The following is a 17,114-nucleotide window of genomic DNA, read 5'->3' as shown; positions in this document are numbered from 1 at the left end:
GTCGACGCTGCCCACTTCGCAGAGCGTCGCCGATCTTCACACGCAGTTTACCGAGATGCGAAGCATCGTGAACGATCTCACCGAGAAAAGTTCGAAATTGAATCAAGTCGAGAACCTTCAGAGTATTGTCGTCAACATCAAAAATCAAGTTAGAGTGCTGGAATCCACGCAGGAATCGACGCTGGCCTCTTTCGGTGCCAAGTTACAAGAACTCAACGAAAACTACAAGCAGTTGAACGTGGAAGTGAAAATCAAACCGTCATTTTCTACCGTAACGGATACCATAGTCGAATATTTGTTGCCCGTACAAAATACACTGGGACAGCTTCACAGCAACCTCGTTAGCGTCGATACTAAATTCGCCAAACTGCATTCTCTGCAAGCCATCGAAATCAACAGCGTACCCAATCAACAGAGAATCTCCACGTTCGTCGAAGGTAACAAACTGTACATGTTGCATCCTTATCATCCGTACTACAAGTTTCTCCTCGATGGCACGATTCAGATAAACGAATTTTCGTACTGGTCTCACGGCAGAAAAGCTAGCGTTCCCACCATGACCTTGATATCGAATCGTGGTGTCCAGAAAGCAGGAAACATTCCTCTGGCACGTTGGAACGAAACGCGCAACGTATATGAAATACACGAAGACGAAGATCTTACCGTTTTCGACGTGAGTGCCGGCGATAAGCTGATCGTTCAAAACACAGGTGAGGTGCCACCCTCTTTGAATCCCATCACGCTGGTGCTTCTCTTCAAACGTAATCTCTAAAAAAATGTCTAGGCAAGCCATCGTCCAAGAATTGCATAAACCTGCACGCCGCAACTACGAACGTTTGGCGGTGGTGACCAAGGGCATCGACGACCTCTGGCAAAGTGACCTCGTGGAGATGAGCAGCGGCAATCTAAAAAACGTACATAAATTGAACAAGGGCAACAAGTACCTCCTCACAGTCATAGACACATTTTCGAAATTCGCATGGGCTCTACCTTTGAAGGCGAAAACAGGAACATGCGTCACGGAAGCATTCAAGACAATTTTTCGCGAAAGCGGCGGCAGACGACCACGGTTTTTGCAAACAGACAACGCTAAAGAATTTTACAATGCCGTATTCCAAAAGTTTATTCAAAAACATGACATTCGACATTATTCGACCTTCAGTCACATCAAAGCCAGCATCGTGGAAAGATTTAATCGAACCTTGAAAACACACATGTGGAAACGATTCACGCTTCAGGGAAATTACAAATGGGTCGATATTCTGCCGGAACTCGTCGATACCTATAATGATACGGTACACAGAACGATAGGCATGAAGCCAGCTGACGTTACCAAGTCCGACGAGCAGCGATTAATTTCCAGCGTTTACTGTCCAAAGTACACGCCCACGACAAAAAAACCTAAATACAAAATTGGAGACCAGGTGAGGGTCAGTAAATTGAAGCGAACGTTCGACAGGGGTTTCACACGAAACTGGAGCACGGAACTTTTTACCGTGGTTCGAGTTCTACCCGGAAACCGTCACACGTATATAATAAAGGACAGTGGCGGTGAAATTTTATTGGGGCGCTTCTACGAGGAGGAACTCTATAAAACTAAATACCCCGACACGTACCTTATCGAAAAAGTTTTGCATAAGAGAGGCGACAAACTTTTGGTGAAATGGCTGGGACTTCCGGACACGAGTTGGATCGATTCAAACGAAGTGATTCTATGAGTGCGTGGAATGTCGTGAAACGTCTACCTGATTCGGAAAATCGAAAGAAGAAAAGAAACGGCGAGTTGCTTCCCGACAGCATCCGCTGTCTGATCGTAGGTCCTTCGGGGTGTGGGAAAACAACACTGCTCGTGGACAATTTTCTCCTCGCACCGAATTGGTTAGATTGGAAGAACAGGCACCTGTACGTGTTCTCGAAAAGTTTGGAGCAATCCAAATACCAGCAACTGATGAAACTGTACGATGGTCTGGACATTGCAACGTTCTCTTCGGAAATAAAACCACTCGACGATTGTCGTGAAAATTCAGTTGTTGTGTTCGACGATGTCATCCTGGAAAATCAAAATGAAATTCGCAACTTTTTCACGCAAGGTCGTCACAAAGGAATGGATTGCTTCTTCCTAGCTCAAACGTTTTCCAAAATTCCAAAACAGTTAGTACGCGACAACGCTAATTTCATATGTTTGTTTCGTCAAGATCACACCAACCTCAAGCACGCGTACGATGACTACGTAGGCGGAGACATGAACTACAATCAATTTTCGGAACGCTGCTGCTCCCACTGTTGGAACAGTGACGATTTCGGATTCGCGACGATCGACATGACGAGGAAACCCAACGACGGAAAATACAGAAACAAAATCAACGACTTTCTAAACGTTGCAACGTTGTGAGAAACGACGTGTATAAATAACGTTATGACGAAACGAAAAATCGAAGACGAAAATCTCAAGCTTCGCGATTACCTCGCGAAACGCTTCAAAGGTTGGAAATCCGAGAATCGCGGATTCTACGAAGAGAAGAAACGTCAAGATCAACCTGTGATCGACGCCATCAGCGATCTAGGTAAAGAAATTAAAGGCGTCACGGAACAAAATAAAAATTTGATCAACGAACCCGTACCACTTGCAGCTAAAAGTTACACCGTACCCACGCCCATTTCGAGCATTCCTTCGACGCCGTTCGAACTGAAGGACGTACCGGCACGACGTCGAGCCATAGGTAGCACGTCGTCGTCTTTGGATAAGATCGAGTTGGGACCTTTGGCACGAGACTACCTGAGCACGGGGAAATTCGACAAGGATGAAGTGTTCGGATTGTATCCGAGCATGGAGAGCAACGAAGGCGGCGGTGTGGTTTGGAAGATTGGAAAATCGAAGGTGACCTTCGAAGGCAACGACATTAAAGTTAATTTAGGCGAGAAGGATAGTTGGACCAGGTATCCGGGTACGGTGGGACTGTGGGAACTCGTTGCCAAAAAGCAGCCGAAAGATTACACCGACGAAGATTACCAAAGTTACAAGGAACTTTTGATCATGACGGATGCCTTGTACCAGAACAACGACGCCTCGCAGAATAGGGTGAAATCGAGCAGCGGTGAGAAGTACAGAAATCTCATCAAACCGATTTGGAACCAGGTCAAAACAGGCAGCGGCGTCAAACTCTACAACACGTTACCCAAAGAATTCGTTTGGGTGGACGACGTGCGCAAGCTCATAGACCGATTGTTGGTTATTGCAGGAGAGGAGAATGCAGGCAATCGTAATTTCTACAACGAGAAGGTTGGCATCGTGGACATGATCAGCGCCAAACTTTCCAACTTCATCGTGAACGACGACAAGGGCATAGGTTACCTCATCAAAATTATCAACACGCTGCCTCCGAGATTCTGGAACGTGGCCGAAGGAAAGGGACTCGTGAACGACATCATCAACAAGTTACCTTTCGAGATGCATTTACCTGGCTACCAGTACTGCGGACCGGGTACCAAACTCGAAAAAAGATTGGAGAGAGGAGACAAGGGTGTGAATCCGTTGGACGCCGCATGCAAAGATCACGACATCGCTTACAACACCACTCGCACCGATCTGGATGCACGTCACGAAGCAGACAGAAAGTTAGAGCACGCAGCTTTCGAAAGATTCGTCAGCAGAGACGCATCGCTGGGAGAAAGAGTTGCGGCACTGGGCACCACCATAGCCATGAACACAAAACAAAAACTTGGGTGGGGTATATAAATAACATACAGTAAAAAAAAAACATCATGTCTGGTATAACCGACTTGCCACACGAACTGCTGTGTAAAATATTCAAACATGCAGTAAACGGAGATTGTGAGGATATAAGAAAACTTTTGATCATAGCGAGATCAACGCCGGAATTTCGCATCCCTTGTGAAATGGCTGTCAAGGATTATCTTCGGGAGATTAGCGACATGAGGTGCGGCGATCTCGACACTCTTCTTTCGGCCGCAGGGAAAAAATTAAACGATAGGTTAGATGAACTGCACGAGGCGAGGCAGGGGAGAAGACGATTCACAGATGATTGGCATAAGTCGAAACAAGAGACGGAAGATATCATCACGCACATCATCGCGTTTTCCGAAGCACAAACTTTCTTCCTCTAACACAGACAAAAAAAATCTTCGATACAAAAATCTCGTGAAAAAAGTATATATAAAATAACACACATCGTGAAAAAAAATAATCTTCGGTGTATATATAAATAACACACATTGTGAAAAAAATTAAATTTCTCTAACACTGAAATTTTTCTCCTTCGATATAAGTGAAAAAAAAATGAGTGATCTCCAAGCATTAAAACAAATGCTAAATTTGTCAGTCGAGTATGTAAAAATTTAGGAATTGGAAGTCGACAAACCTTACACGATAACTTCCGGTTCAATCGTTTCTACCCAGTACGGTCCCAAGGTGCGTCTGTTGCTCAACGCACAATACAGTCTATTTTTACCGGATCGATACGCTAACATGTTATCCGACGAGAAGCTATCTATTTTAATCGAGAACAAAACTCGAATCGTGTACAAGGGGACAAAGGAACTTCTTGGTAAGAAAACGAAGCACGTAATAGAATTTGTTTAACAACGCTGCGCGGAGTATATCCTTGAAAAAAAAATTACACAAAACAAAAAAAATCTCGGAACATTTATATATAAATAACATACCGTGAAAAAAAATCTCAGAACATATATATAAATAACATACCGTTAAAAAAAAAACATGAAGCCCAAGGGTGTCGTGTACCAGATACCATACTCCAATCTAAAAAATCTAGGTGCCCTCGATGGGTTACTCACCAAGAAACAACGCGAGAAGAAACGTTCTTGCTTGACGAAAGGACACGGAATGAAATTACTTCTCAGCACACCTCAATTGAGACGCTTGCAGCGTTCGCGGAAACAGCAAAAGATCGGAGGTTTCATATTCAGCATCCCGGCCATCCTTGCGGCATTGGGGGCCGTTGGAAGTTTGGCCGGCGGAAGCGCCGCCATCGCGAAAACCGTCATCGACTCGAAGAAGAACAAGGCGGAATTGGAAGAACAGAAACGTCACAACCTGGCCATGGAGAAGAAAGAGGGGAAGGGCGTGATGAAAAAAATTTAAAAAAAAGAAACAGCAGCACTCACCAACCGAGACATTGAATCTCTGATCAAACCATTACAAATCAAAAACTTCAGAGGAGTTTTCATGTCCGACTCGTTACCTTCAAGCGTTAAAAGAAGAGAATGCGGCGTAGTCAACTTGGACAGTCAAGAAAATCCAGGCACGCATTGGATATGTTACCACAAAAACGACAATAACAAAGCATTCGTTTTCGATTCTTTCGGAGGCGTTCCACCTACAAATTTAGTTCATTATCTGAAAACAAACAAAACCTCTATATACTACAACGACGAACGCATTCAAAATTTCAGAGACGTGAACTGCGGTCATCTCTGTCTCTCCGTGCTCACGTTTCTCTCTAAAATAAATAAGCCTACGATCAAAGATTTCCAGAAAGCATTGTGGAATCTTAAATACGATGGGCGTGTTCCATCTCACGAGCGAATCTTCGATCTTGAAACTCACGCTGCACGACGACATCGTCTATCCTAAATCCGTAGCTCTGCGTGCATTCTACAGCATGTACCTCATACCTAACGTCACGCAACACAACAACAAAATTAGCATCGGAAGCGAACACATCGTCGTCACGCCAGGCCAATACAATATTTCCACTTTGCAAGCTCAGTTACCCAAAGGCACGTACCTTTCTCAAAATTCGGTCACGCACAGAGTGGAAATCGTGTCGGCGACGGAGACCGTGGACCTGGGCATCATGGGAGAACTTTTAGGTTTCGAGAACAACACAAAACTCGAAGCTGGCATCAAGCACACGGCAGCAAACATTCCTAAATTTCTGGCCATAGAGACTCTGAACGTTCACTGTAACGTGGCGGAAGGAATGATCACTAAATCTTCGGACGGGGAGGGGTTGCTGGGAAGTCACAAGCAGACGGGAATCATAGCCACGTTCAAACCAAGTTCCGAATTCATGGAACCGATCATCTACACGCCCTCTTCGCCGATCTATTTTCCAGTATGTCGCAACCGCATAGACGACATAGAGTTGGTAGTGACGAACGAGAAAAGAGAGGTAGTGGATTTCGCAGGTGCCACTACGACGGCCATCGTGGAGATCAACATATAATAAATAACCATACATAGTGAAAATGGAACAAATCGAAAGTTACGAATTGCAATCTTTCCCTCCGAACCGTCGCACGTTCGCCAATCTCAACGAAGCAAACAGGGAGATCGAATACGACGTGGACGTAGGGGATGGGTTTGTTCATCCTCACAGAGCGGACCTCTACCTTCAATTCGACGTGGTGAAGAAGGAAAGCGGAGAAGCGTTTCCGCCCAATGCAAATTTGAAACTCGTGGACAACTTCGTGCCTCACCTGTTCTCGCAGGTGGAGGTGAGGAAACACAACACCGTCATCGACAGAATAGATTATCCAGGCATCACGTCGACGGCAGTGGGAACATTGAAATTATCCAAAACGGACGCGGCATACTATCAAGCGGGAGGGTTCGAAGCGGGAACGAAAATATCGACGAGAAGTCACACGGTACTATTTCCCATGCGTCTGCTGCCGGGATTCTTCTCCGACTACAATGAGATCATGTGGAAGGGAGGATTGCGCGTCACGTTTCGAAGAGCAGCCAACGACAACGACGCACTGATGCGATACACCAACTTGAACGCCGACGGCACGCCGATAGCCAACACATTACCCGAAGCAGCCAAGTGCGTCATACGGAGCATGGAATTGAGAATGCCGATCGTGGAATACGAGACGAACTACGCCCTCAAGTACAAAGCGGAGATCTTGAAGAATTCGCAGGTGCCGATTCACTTTCACGGTTACCAGTGCGTGCAGAAGATGGCGTCGGGAAGTCACATGGAATTCGACGTGACGACGCAGTTCAACAACATACAGTTCGACATGCCAGATTTCGTCGTAGTGCTCTTTCAAACCGGTCGCGATAACAACCAGGAAAAAGATTCCAGTAAGTTCGACGACTGCAAGATCAAGAACGTTTATCTCAAGAATGGTAGGAACGAAGTGTTCCCGCGCGAGAATTACAACCTCGACATGACCAAAGACGATTACCTCAAACTTTACGAAGCTTACACGGCTTACAAGCGCGTGACCGAGGGAAACGTGGACGTGTACTACACGCCCAGCGAATTCAAAATCCGCAGGCCGATGTTCGTCATCAACACGACGAAGAGGAAGCAGGTGGTGGTCAACGATCGCACCAACATCAAGATCGTCTGCGAGTTCCACGACGCGCTGCCCGATGATACCGTGTGCAACGTCATCCTGATTGCAGAGAAGTCTTTCGCGTACGACGTAAAGAACGAGAGGGTCACAGAGCAGTTTTAACAGGTTTTTAACATCTTTTTCTTGCACAATCAGTTACAATAAGAATTTTGTGCTAGCACAATAATAATACGAATTTCACTAGTTCAGATCAGTTACAATGTCAATTTCACCAGTTATCAGTTACAATATCTTTTTTTTTCATCAGTTTTTGCACTATAGCACGAAACAATCAGAATTTGCACAAAATTTTGTTGTTTTTACATGAGAAAATTAACAATAAAATTCTTTTTTTTATCGTTTCAGATGCTGTCGAACATCAAGCACACACACACTAGGAAAAAAAAGCATGCAACTTTAGTTTTTATAACACACACATTCTCCATCTTCATCAAGAAAATATTATAATAAACATAATATTTTTATCTATCTCACAATAAAACTCTATATCCAAAAATATTACAACATCAAATAACACTAGAGTCGTTAGTACACGTTGCATGCATTACGGAGGTCCTCTGTAGAGTTTCATGGAAGTTTGAGAGAAAAAAAAACACGTGAAAACTCTATAGAGGTGTGGTTATCTATAACCGCAGCCGTTAGAACCTTTTTGGGTTGGGCACCACGCACCCTGGCGAAGTTAGGGGCCAGGAATCTTAAAAAAATAAAATAAAAATATTTGTTTGTTTGCTTGCGTCACAATACGAAAATAATAAGAGGCGCCAGCGCGCGCGTGTGTGTGTGGCACATCGTTCCCGAGAGAGGTAGGTTTACAAAGGTCACGATATATAAACATTGGTGACCGGGACTTGGAAGATTACGATAAGGTGCATTCGTACTTCAAAAATGAGAAAGTTCATTATTTACTCATCACGCTGTGTCAGCGCAACGAATAAATGCACGGAACGTGATATACCTATGATAGATAGGCGCGCGCGCGTGTGTGGCACATCGTTCCCGAGAGAGGTAGGTTTATAAAGGTCACGATATATAAACATTGGTGACCGGGACTTGGAAGATTACGATAAGGTGCATTCGTACTTCAAAAATGAGAAAGTGCATTATTTACTCATCACGCTGTGTCAGCGCAACGAATAAATGCGCGGAACGTGATCTACCTATGATAGATAGGCGCGCGCGTGTGTGTGTGGCACATCGTTCCCAAAAGAGGTAGGTTTACAAAGGTCACGATATATAAACATTTGGCCCCGGGACTTGGAAAATTACGATAAGATGCATTCGTACTTCAAGGATGAGAGAGTGCATTATTTACTCATCACGCTGTGTCAGCGCAATAAATAAGAGAAAGTGAGTTTTTTTTTGTTTTTTTTGAGGTTTTGGTGAACCCCAAATGAGTAAAGTGAGTTTTTGATGTTTTGGTACTGTTTTCTTCGCTGTGAAACATCGTTAGCGCAATAAATGAGGCGCGGAACGTGGAGAGAAAGTGAGTTTTTCAGGTTTTTTTGAACCCCAATTGATGGCGCTCAACCCGTGCACCTACACTACTCACAACACTTGAGCATGTAAACAATATGGACGCGAACAAATGGAGAAATGCATTGGTTTTAGCAGCAGGAAAAACATTTTTTACGTGCAATAATATAATAGTAATCGTAAAACGAACACCGGAAAATGGAAGTAGAAAGTAAGGTACATATTTTCAGGGGATATAAATTTTGTTAGTCTATTTAGAGGAAAAAAGCAGCCCATGTTCTGCAGTGAGACCAGCTACCCATGCATAATGTATAATTTCCACTGGTGATGAACACGATAGTAGGTATATTTCGGTGAAGATTAAAACACTGCATACCCACAACTTGAGTCAAGATGTGCCCGCCATATTGTGTGTTCTGGAAGCGAAGAAAGGAATAAAAAAAGCACTCATAATGTGATAAATTGCGTTTGTTTTCGTGTAAATAGCATAATGGCACCTTGAACTATGTTTCGCAATACATAATTGGTAAGTACGAACCATGCGAAACACAAAATGTCTGATTTTAATGTGTCTCCGATCTATGAAACTGGTACCAAATGTGATAAATATAATGAAGAAAGTCGATTTGGTAAAAAAAAAAATTAAAAAATGGTGAATTAAAACAAAATCGATTACAACTCTGAGTTTAAGTACAGCCCAATAATTTTCCCCCATCTTTGTCCATGGTTACATTACTTGTGAAAAATATTCTAACTTACCACAATCGGAACTTGGGCCACACATGGAATCTAAAACATGCTAAAAAAAAGTAAAATTCTAAATTGTTTGTGAAACTTTATACTTGCATGTTCCTCTTTAATGTAGTGGCATAAATCAAGTTTAGAATTATTCTATTACAGCAAATAGCTATAAGTATTACACAGCGTTTTCAAAAATAAACAGAGTAGTTTCTTGTACTTACAGAAAGCGAGAGACAACTCCATATTTTTATTTGAATTCCCTTTTGTAAACCAACTTCCTTAAAAGTATTCACTTTTACTTCGCTTTTATCTAAACAAAGTCAACACCAATTATGATAATCTTTTATGCTTCCCATCGTATTGACTTAAACTCAATTTTTTTTACAATTTCAAAAACTACACCACAGATTAATAAGATCGCTTACTTCCTATCTCTCCTTTGTAATCTGTGCGCTTACTAAACCGGGCATGTGGAGCGACCCTACGGCTGTTTCGAAACGTAAAGCGTTGTCATAGCAACCTCTCCGCCAATCATATCTTACTCTTGGCAGTGACAGTTGAATGCGTCTCAGCGCAATGATCCGCTCACCCCACCCTTCCATTCCTGCTTTTATTTTCTGCTAATAATTCGGGACATATCTTGTAAGGTCGAATTATTTATTTTATTTAAGTGCATAAAAATGTTCTACAAGGATAAATACCATTGTTCAGTTAATGTATGTTACGTTTGAATGATTTCTACATCTAAGTTACGAGATATACAGAATTAGTAGCCCAGAAGCACAACATAGGAAAATAATTTCAAGTTCCTGAAATTCCAGCACGTAAATCATTCCGTTGTGCATGAAAAATAATTATGTATTATCTGTGGTAATAAGTATTTTTATTTCGTATTCTCCCTATTATGAGTTGCTTTTCTGACATTTTGGACAAATCGCGATTTTATCTTGTGTAAACTCTACGGCGATTACTTTGTTATTAGATCAATGCGTTTTACCCCTCCCTCGTCGTTGTTTATTTAGCGTCGCATTTTTCCAATTTTAGGCTAATCGCGACGATTCTATGAAAAGTTGATGACACAAATAAAGCTCTAACAGGGATTCAAACCCAGGACCCCTGCATTAACTGAACAATGGTATTTATCCTTGTAGAACATTTTTATGCACTTAAATAAAATAAATACTACGACCTTACGAGATATGTCCGAATTATTGGCAGAAAATAAAATCAGGAATGGAAGGGTGGGGTGAGCGGATCATTGCGCTTCCCAAAGTGTTCTAAAGGGCGCTCGAGCCATGTTGCAACATTTCCCAAATTGTCTCTTTCTCTTCATAACAATTGCTGCACAGTTTAACGCGAGTGGCAATCTGCAGGATACAGCACAGCAGTGGCGTGGCGTGGATTTTTAAAAGTGTTACCGGTTATCAGTAGGACATTTAAGGGAGACTTGGGCGCCTCCCCACCTCATGCCCCCCCTCCCCAATGTCTTCCAAGTAGTTCATATAATATTAATCTGGTACGTATGCAATTCAATACTAGACTTTGGTAAAGTTATTAACCAGGAAAAAAAATGTTGACATAAGGACTAAAGTGAAATCGCAAAAATTGGTTGTTGACACAATAATACGTAATTTGATACTTACAGAAACATCGAAGGCTACTTATAGAGCAGATCAATCCGACTTTGAAAATAGTTATATGATGCTGGGATCCCGGGTTCGAAACCTAGCTTGGGCATGGGCGTTTGTGATGTCTATTCTATTCATCAATTTAATCATATCATCACTCATCCCCATCTTCGCAAATTAGCCAAAACTGGCACAAGCGAAGCAAAATCAATCAAATCAAAAACTTCTATGATGCTGTCTTAAAGAGAAGTTTTTCATTTGAATTTGAATTTTTGGGTGCGTCATGGTCATGGTCCATGTTATCCACATCTGAATTCGACACGTTTTTTTTTCACCCGAAAATAGAGTACATGGCTAACAAGAGTTTCGACAACTGCACACATCCACATAACCACGGATAGTCGTTATACCACGAAACATTGAAATGTCGGTCATATCCAGCAGACGACTTGGTTTTTAAATCGTTCAAAATAGGCATTGGCCTCCCTTTCGCCACAATTTCGATATTTTCTGCAAAATAATGAACCGAAAGATTGCTTCAAAATATCTTCTATCGCACGATTACACACACTGTTCAGATAGGATGAACCCGCCACCTCGGAACTCGGAGCAAGCTTCATTAATTAATTGACAATGTCCGAAAACAACATAAAGACGAAAGACACCAGTCATAAAACTCCCACTGCACAGTCCCTCCCACAAACCGTTGTTTACTTTTGTAACACGTGAAGCACCCTCCTTGCCCCTCCCCTCTCAGCATCGGCCTTTCCCCAATATTTGCTTCGGAACCTGCAAGAAGTCCAGTTCTACTAATGTTGCCATCTTAGTTCTTTTGAAACCAGATTTGCCCAAATCGCGAAACTTTTCGTTTCAAATAAGACGTATGTAGAGTAGATGTAGTCTTCATCTGTTTCCTAACTACTCCCACTCCCATGTTTCGCTAAATCCACTGATATCTCATTTCTGACACCACTACTATTTCGTATATTTTACGTCCTTTGCTACCTTTAAGGCTTTCGCTTTATAGGATAATCGTGACGATGAGGATGCATGGTGAATTATTGAAATAAAATTATTATTTCTTTGTGTATGTAATTATTAATTTTTATAATTATGTAAGTAAAATAATAACAACGAACATTGAAATAACCATTTCTTGCTGAGGATTCGAACCTGCGACACCTGACACTTCAGAGCGTGCTAAGATAACAATCGGGAAATTATGCTTGTAAGTATTGTTTTCACCCAAAAACAGTTCTACCACCTCAAAAACATTGCTTCAATCCGAAATTATCGCATTCCTGCGACAACGTATGTCAATCTCAATCAGTATTATCAACAATTATCACAAATTCCTGTAACCGAAATAATATTATATGTGTGAAATATAGAATTTTAGGTTGACATTTTTAGAAGGACAGCGGACCCCTTGACCATACCCATCCCTCTCCTCTCCTTCTCGCCCATGATGTCGAAGAAGGACAAAGAGGACTTTCATAATCGCTGATATTTAGTGTAAATACAAAATATCACTTGGTAGTTTGCTTTTGCCCCAGTGTGATTTGATTTTTTTAAATTTTGATTTGGCGATTTAAGTCCACTTCATGAACAGTAATGCTAATCGGGACAGTTTAAAGTTGGATCCGAACCACTTGTGCCTCCACCGGGTATCGAACCCGGAATCCTTTGATTATAAGGTGGCGACCCTACCACTGCGCCATCGTTCCCCAGTGTGACTGGACATCTTCAGAGTAAGATAGACCCGATTAGGCGACTTAGCTCTTTTCTGTCAATTGAATATGGCAACACTGATATGTTTCCGGTAAGGATCACCGGCAACTGCGCCGGCTAAACAGTCATGCCAAAAACCCGCCTCCTCATCCCGCGGTCAGTCTTTGCCGCAACGCGAAGTCTTCCTTTCGTGGGCTCAGGACCCTTTCCTCATGTTGCCTGTGGAGGGTACCGGATCAGTCCTCCTCTTCGCTTTTGCCGGTGTCAGAAAAAATGTCAGTCTGCAATGTTTACTTTACGACAATATTACCAGTTTATGTACGTAATAATATTTTAAGACGGGTTCTTCAATTCTTTATATTTTGGTGTTACCTACGGTAACAGCGGCTACATGCACGCCACGCCTCTGCAGCACACTTAATATCAGCAACTGTTTCTGTTGCCGTCACTGTAATTTTCTCCCATGTGTAGGCCTACCATATTCAATCGCAAGATGTAGACACTTCTGATTTACCAACGTAGAAAATTCCATTCATCTGTCGATGGCCTCATAAAACGAAAGACAAATGCATCCACTTTCTCTGCAATTGATATCAGTGGAGTACCCTGAGAGGGGGGAGATTTGATGCTGAAAATGCCAGGGAAACAAAAGACAGGATTCGAAGGTTTTGTCTCGGGGAAATAAGAATAAAACATAAAACGTATTATTAAAAACTACTGATGGAACATTAGCGCTATTCATCTAACGAAACCATTACAAATCGGCTGGCGGCTTGTGGGTATGAATTATACTGGAATAAAAGATATATACATATAGTCAGTACTTGTGTTCCAAACTTAACCACTATCCTAAGAAAATTGGGGACGTACAAGTGAGTAGCGTAACCCAGTCTGGGAAATCTCCTATAACAGCTGAGGGTTCGATGTGCTGACCCCACGTCACCTCATTACTGGTCGAAGATCTCCACACCTCTAGGGTTGTGGGAGGCAGACTGGCAGTCAGTTGATAGGCCAAGACCCTTCCAGGGCTGTAGAGCAGTGGATCTCAACCTTTTTCAGTCGGGGACCCACCTTGAAGGATATTACACTTCATGGGACCCATAAGATGGGAACCAGCGGAATTACTTTGTAGGGGTGTGCACCCAGTTTATAATTGTTAAATTTTAAGAAGCCATAATTCAAACCTGATACTGCATGTTAACTTTTAAGCCATTATTCAAACAAACTAAACTGGAAAATAAGAAGTTTTATTTCTCTCCTCTTCTAAGCCACAGGACAATATGATCGTAAAAAAAAAGTTCTTCACAGAATATATCACATTATGAAAAATTTACATGAACATATTTGAGTATGAGAATATTTTGAATCAAAACATTTTAACACTTCCCCTTACTCAAATATGTATACTTCACATACATATGACCATAATTATTTTATACCTAACTGTGATACATAATTGTCATGCACAATTTTAGATAAAGGTTTTGTTAACAAATCTGCTATCATATCATTTGTTGGTTGATAAACTAAACGAAAATCTCCTTGTTGAACAGCATCCCTAATATAATGATGTCGTACATCAATGTGCTTTGTACGCCTATGGTGCTGAGAATTTTCAACAATTTTATGAGCACTTAAATTATCATTAAAAATTGTAATTGCCACCTTAATATCAATTATCTCTGATAACAAATTTTTCAAGAATTGTGCTTCTTTGGCAGCATCACCCAAACTATAATACTCTGCCTCGGTACTTGAGTATGCAACTGTTCGTTGCTTCCTTGATTCCCAATTTACAATTGAGCCTCCAAATTTTACAACTAAACCACTGTATGACTTACGATCTACCAAATCATTAGCCCAGTCAGCATCTGTGTACACTTTTACTTCATTTCCACCTTTTTGAAATTTAAGTTTATAATCTAGTGTACCTGCCAAATATCTTAAGACTCTTTTTGCTGCAACCCAATGTCTTACATCATAACAATTATTGAATTGACTGAGTTTACTACAAGCAAAAGCAATATCTGGTCGCGTACAAACTGCTAGATACATGAGACTACCTACCAATTGCTGATAGGGAAATTTGGTTTCACATTTCTCAGCTTTTTCTAATCTTACATTTAGCTCCATGGGAGTTGAAACAGTTTTGCAATTATTCATACCAAAACGTGTAAGTAACTGTTTAGTATACTGCTTTTGAGATAAAGTTAGAGTATTCAATTTCTTATTCCTGTCAACCTCCATTCCTAGACAATGTCTTACTGGTCCCAATAGTTTAACATCAAAATGTTCTTTCAGTACATGGATCAACATTTGTTTTTCACATGCATCTTCACTAAATACAAAAATATCATCAACATACAATGCTACAATCATCTTTTTACCCTTTATACATTTTGTATAAACACAAGGTTCACATTTTGATTGATCATATTTCATTTTGATTAATACATCATGTATTTTCTGATTCCAAGCTCTACTTGCTTGTTTTAGACCATACAAACTCTTTTTGAGTAGACACACTTTATTATCAACCTGATAACCTTGTGGTTGTTCCATATAAATTGTCTCATTTAAATCACCATTCAGGAATGCAGTACTTATATCAATATGATCTATGTCCATATTGTATTCCACACCAATAGCAAACAAAAGTCTGAGAGTAGAGTGTCTTACAACAGGTGTAAACGTCTCTTCATAATCGATACCGTATCGTTGCGTAAAGCCCCGTGCTACTAATCTAGCTTTGTATCTATCTACATCCCCATTTACATCTTGTTTTACTTTATATACCCATTTACATTTAACTACACTCTGGTCTTTTGGACGATCTACTAATTCCCAAACTTCATTCTTCAAGAGTGATTTGTATTCATCATCCATCGCTCTCTTCCATTTGGAATTTTCTTTGCATGTTGTGGCATCTTCAAAACTTACAGGTTCCTCAAAACTCATAAAGGATGTGTCAGATAAATCATAATCACCCATCCAAATTGGTAATTGCTTATTTCTGACAGGTCTACCATTTTCTTGTTCCACATTTTGAGAAAAATCACTACCTACATTAGAACATTCAGCAGTTTCTGAATTTGTTACTTCTGATAATTCGCCGACATTACTATCAACACATAAAGTGTCACTTGACTTTTCTTCAGATTTCTGTCTAGCACCTACAATATTTTGACTGTCATTGTTTTTAACTTGTGATCCACTAAATGGTATCTGTACAGTCAGAGGTAAAATTACATCAGAAGACATGTCAGTATTGACATCTGTCTTATCGACACATGACCCTGCAACATTTTCCAGGAATATAACACTTCTTGCTTTAATAACCTTACCAGAATTAGAAGTATCAGCTAATCTATAACCTTTTGAAAACTCACAGTAACCTACCATAATGTATGGTTTCGACTTACTATCCATCTTTTTTCGTTTATAGTCTGGTGTCAAAACATATGCTGTACAACCAAATACACGAAGATGACTTAGATTAACTTTATGTCCTGTCCACATTTCCTCTGGAGTAGCATCTTTAATTGCAACTGTAGGACAAACATTCTTCAGGTATACACCTGTTGAAATTGCTTCAGCCCAATATCTCTTACTGAGATTAGCATCATGAAGCATGGTTCTAGCTTTTTCTACAACTGTTCTGTTTAGTCTCTCAGCAACACCATTTTGTTGCGGAGTATATGGAACACTTGTCTCATGGATTATACCATGTTCACTGAGATATGCAGAAAATTTCTTGTTACAGTATTCTGTACCATTATCTGATCTAAGTTTCTTAATTTTTAAATTACACTGATTTTCTACAAAAGCTTTGAACTCTACAAATTTTTCAAATACTTCATGCTTAAATTTAAGAAAATATACAAAACTCTTGCGAGTATAATCATCAGTAAAAGTAACAAAATATCGTGCACCACCCCAACTTGATTCGGACATTGGTTCACAAACATCAGAATGTATTAACTCTAGTTTTTCTTTAGCTCTTTTTGCCACTCTCTTGGGAAAGGATGCAGTTTTCTGCTTCCCCTCAATGCAAGGGATACATTGTTTTTGGGTGTCATCATGAAAACATACTCCATCAGCTAAATTATCTCTCAAAGATATCATTCCTTTTAGATTCAAGTGACCTAAACGTTTATGCCATACATCTTGTGAAGCATTAACTGACAA

The sequence above is a fragment of the Lepisma saccharinum genome, chromosome 9 (assembly GCF_977018435.1).
Source record: "Lepisma saccharinum chromosome 9, izLepSacc3.1, whole genome shotgun sequence".
NCBI lineage: Eukaryota > Metazoa > Arthropoda > Insecta > Zygentoma > Lepismatidae > Lepisma > Lepisma saccharinum.
Note: the sequence above shows the minus strand (reverse complement) of the source record.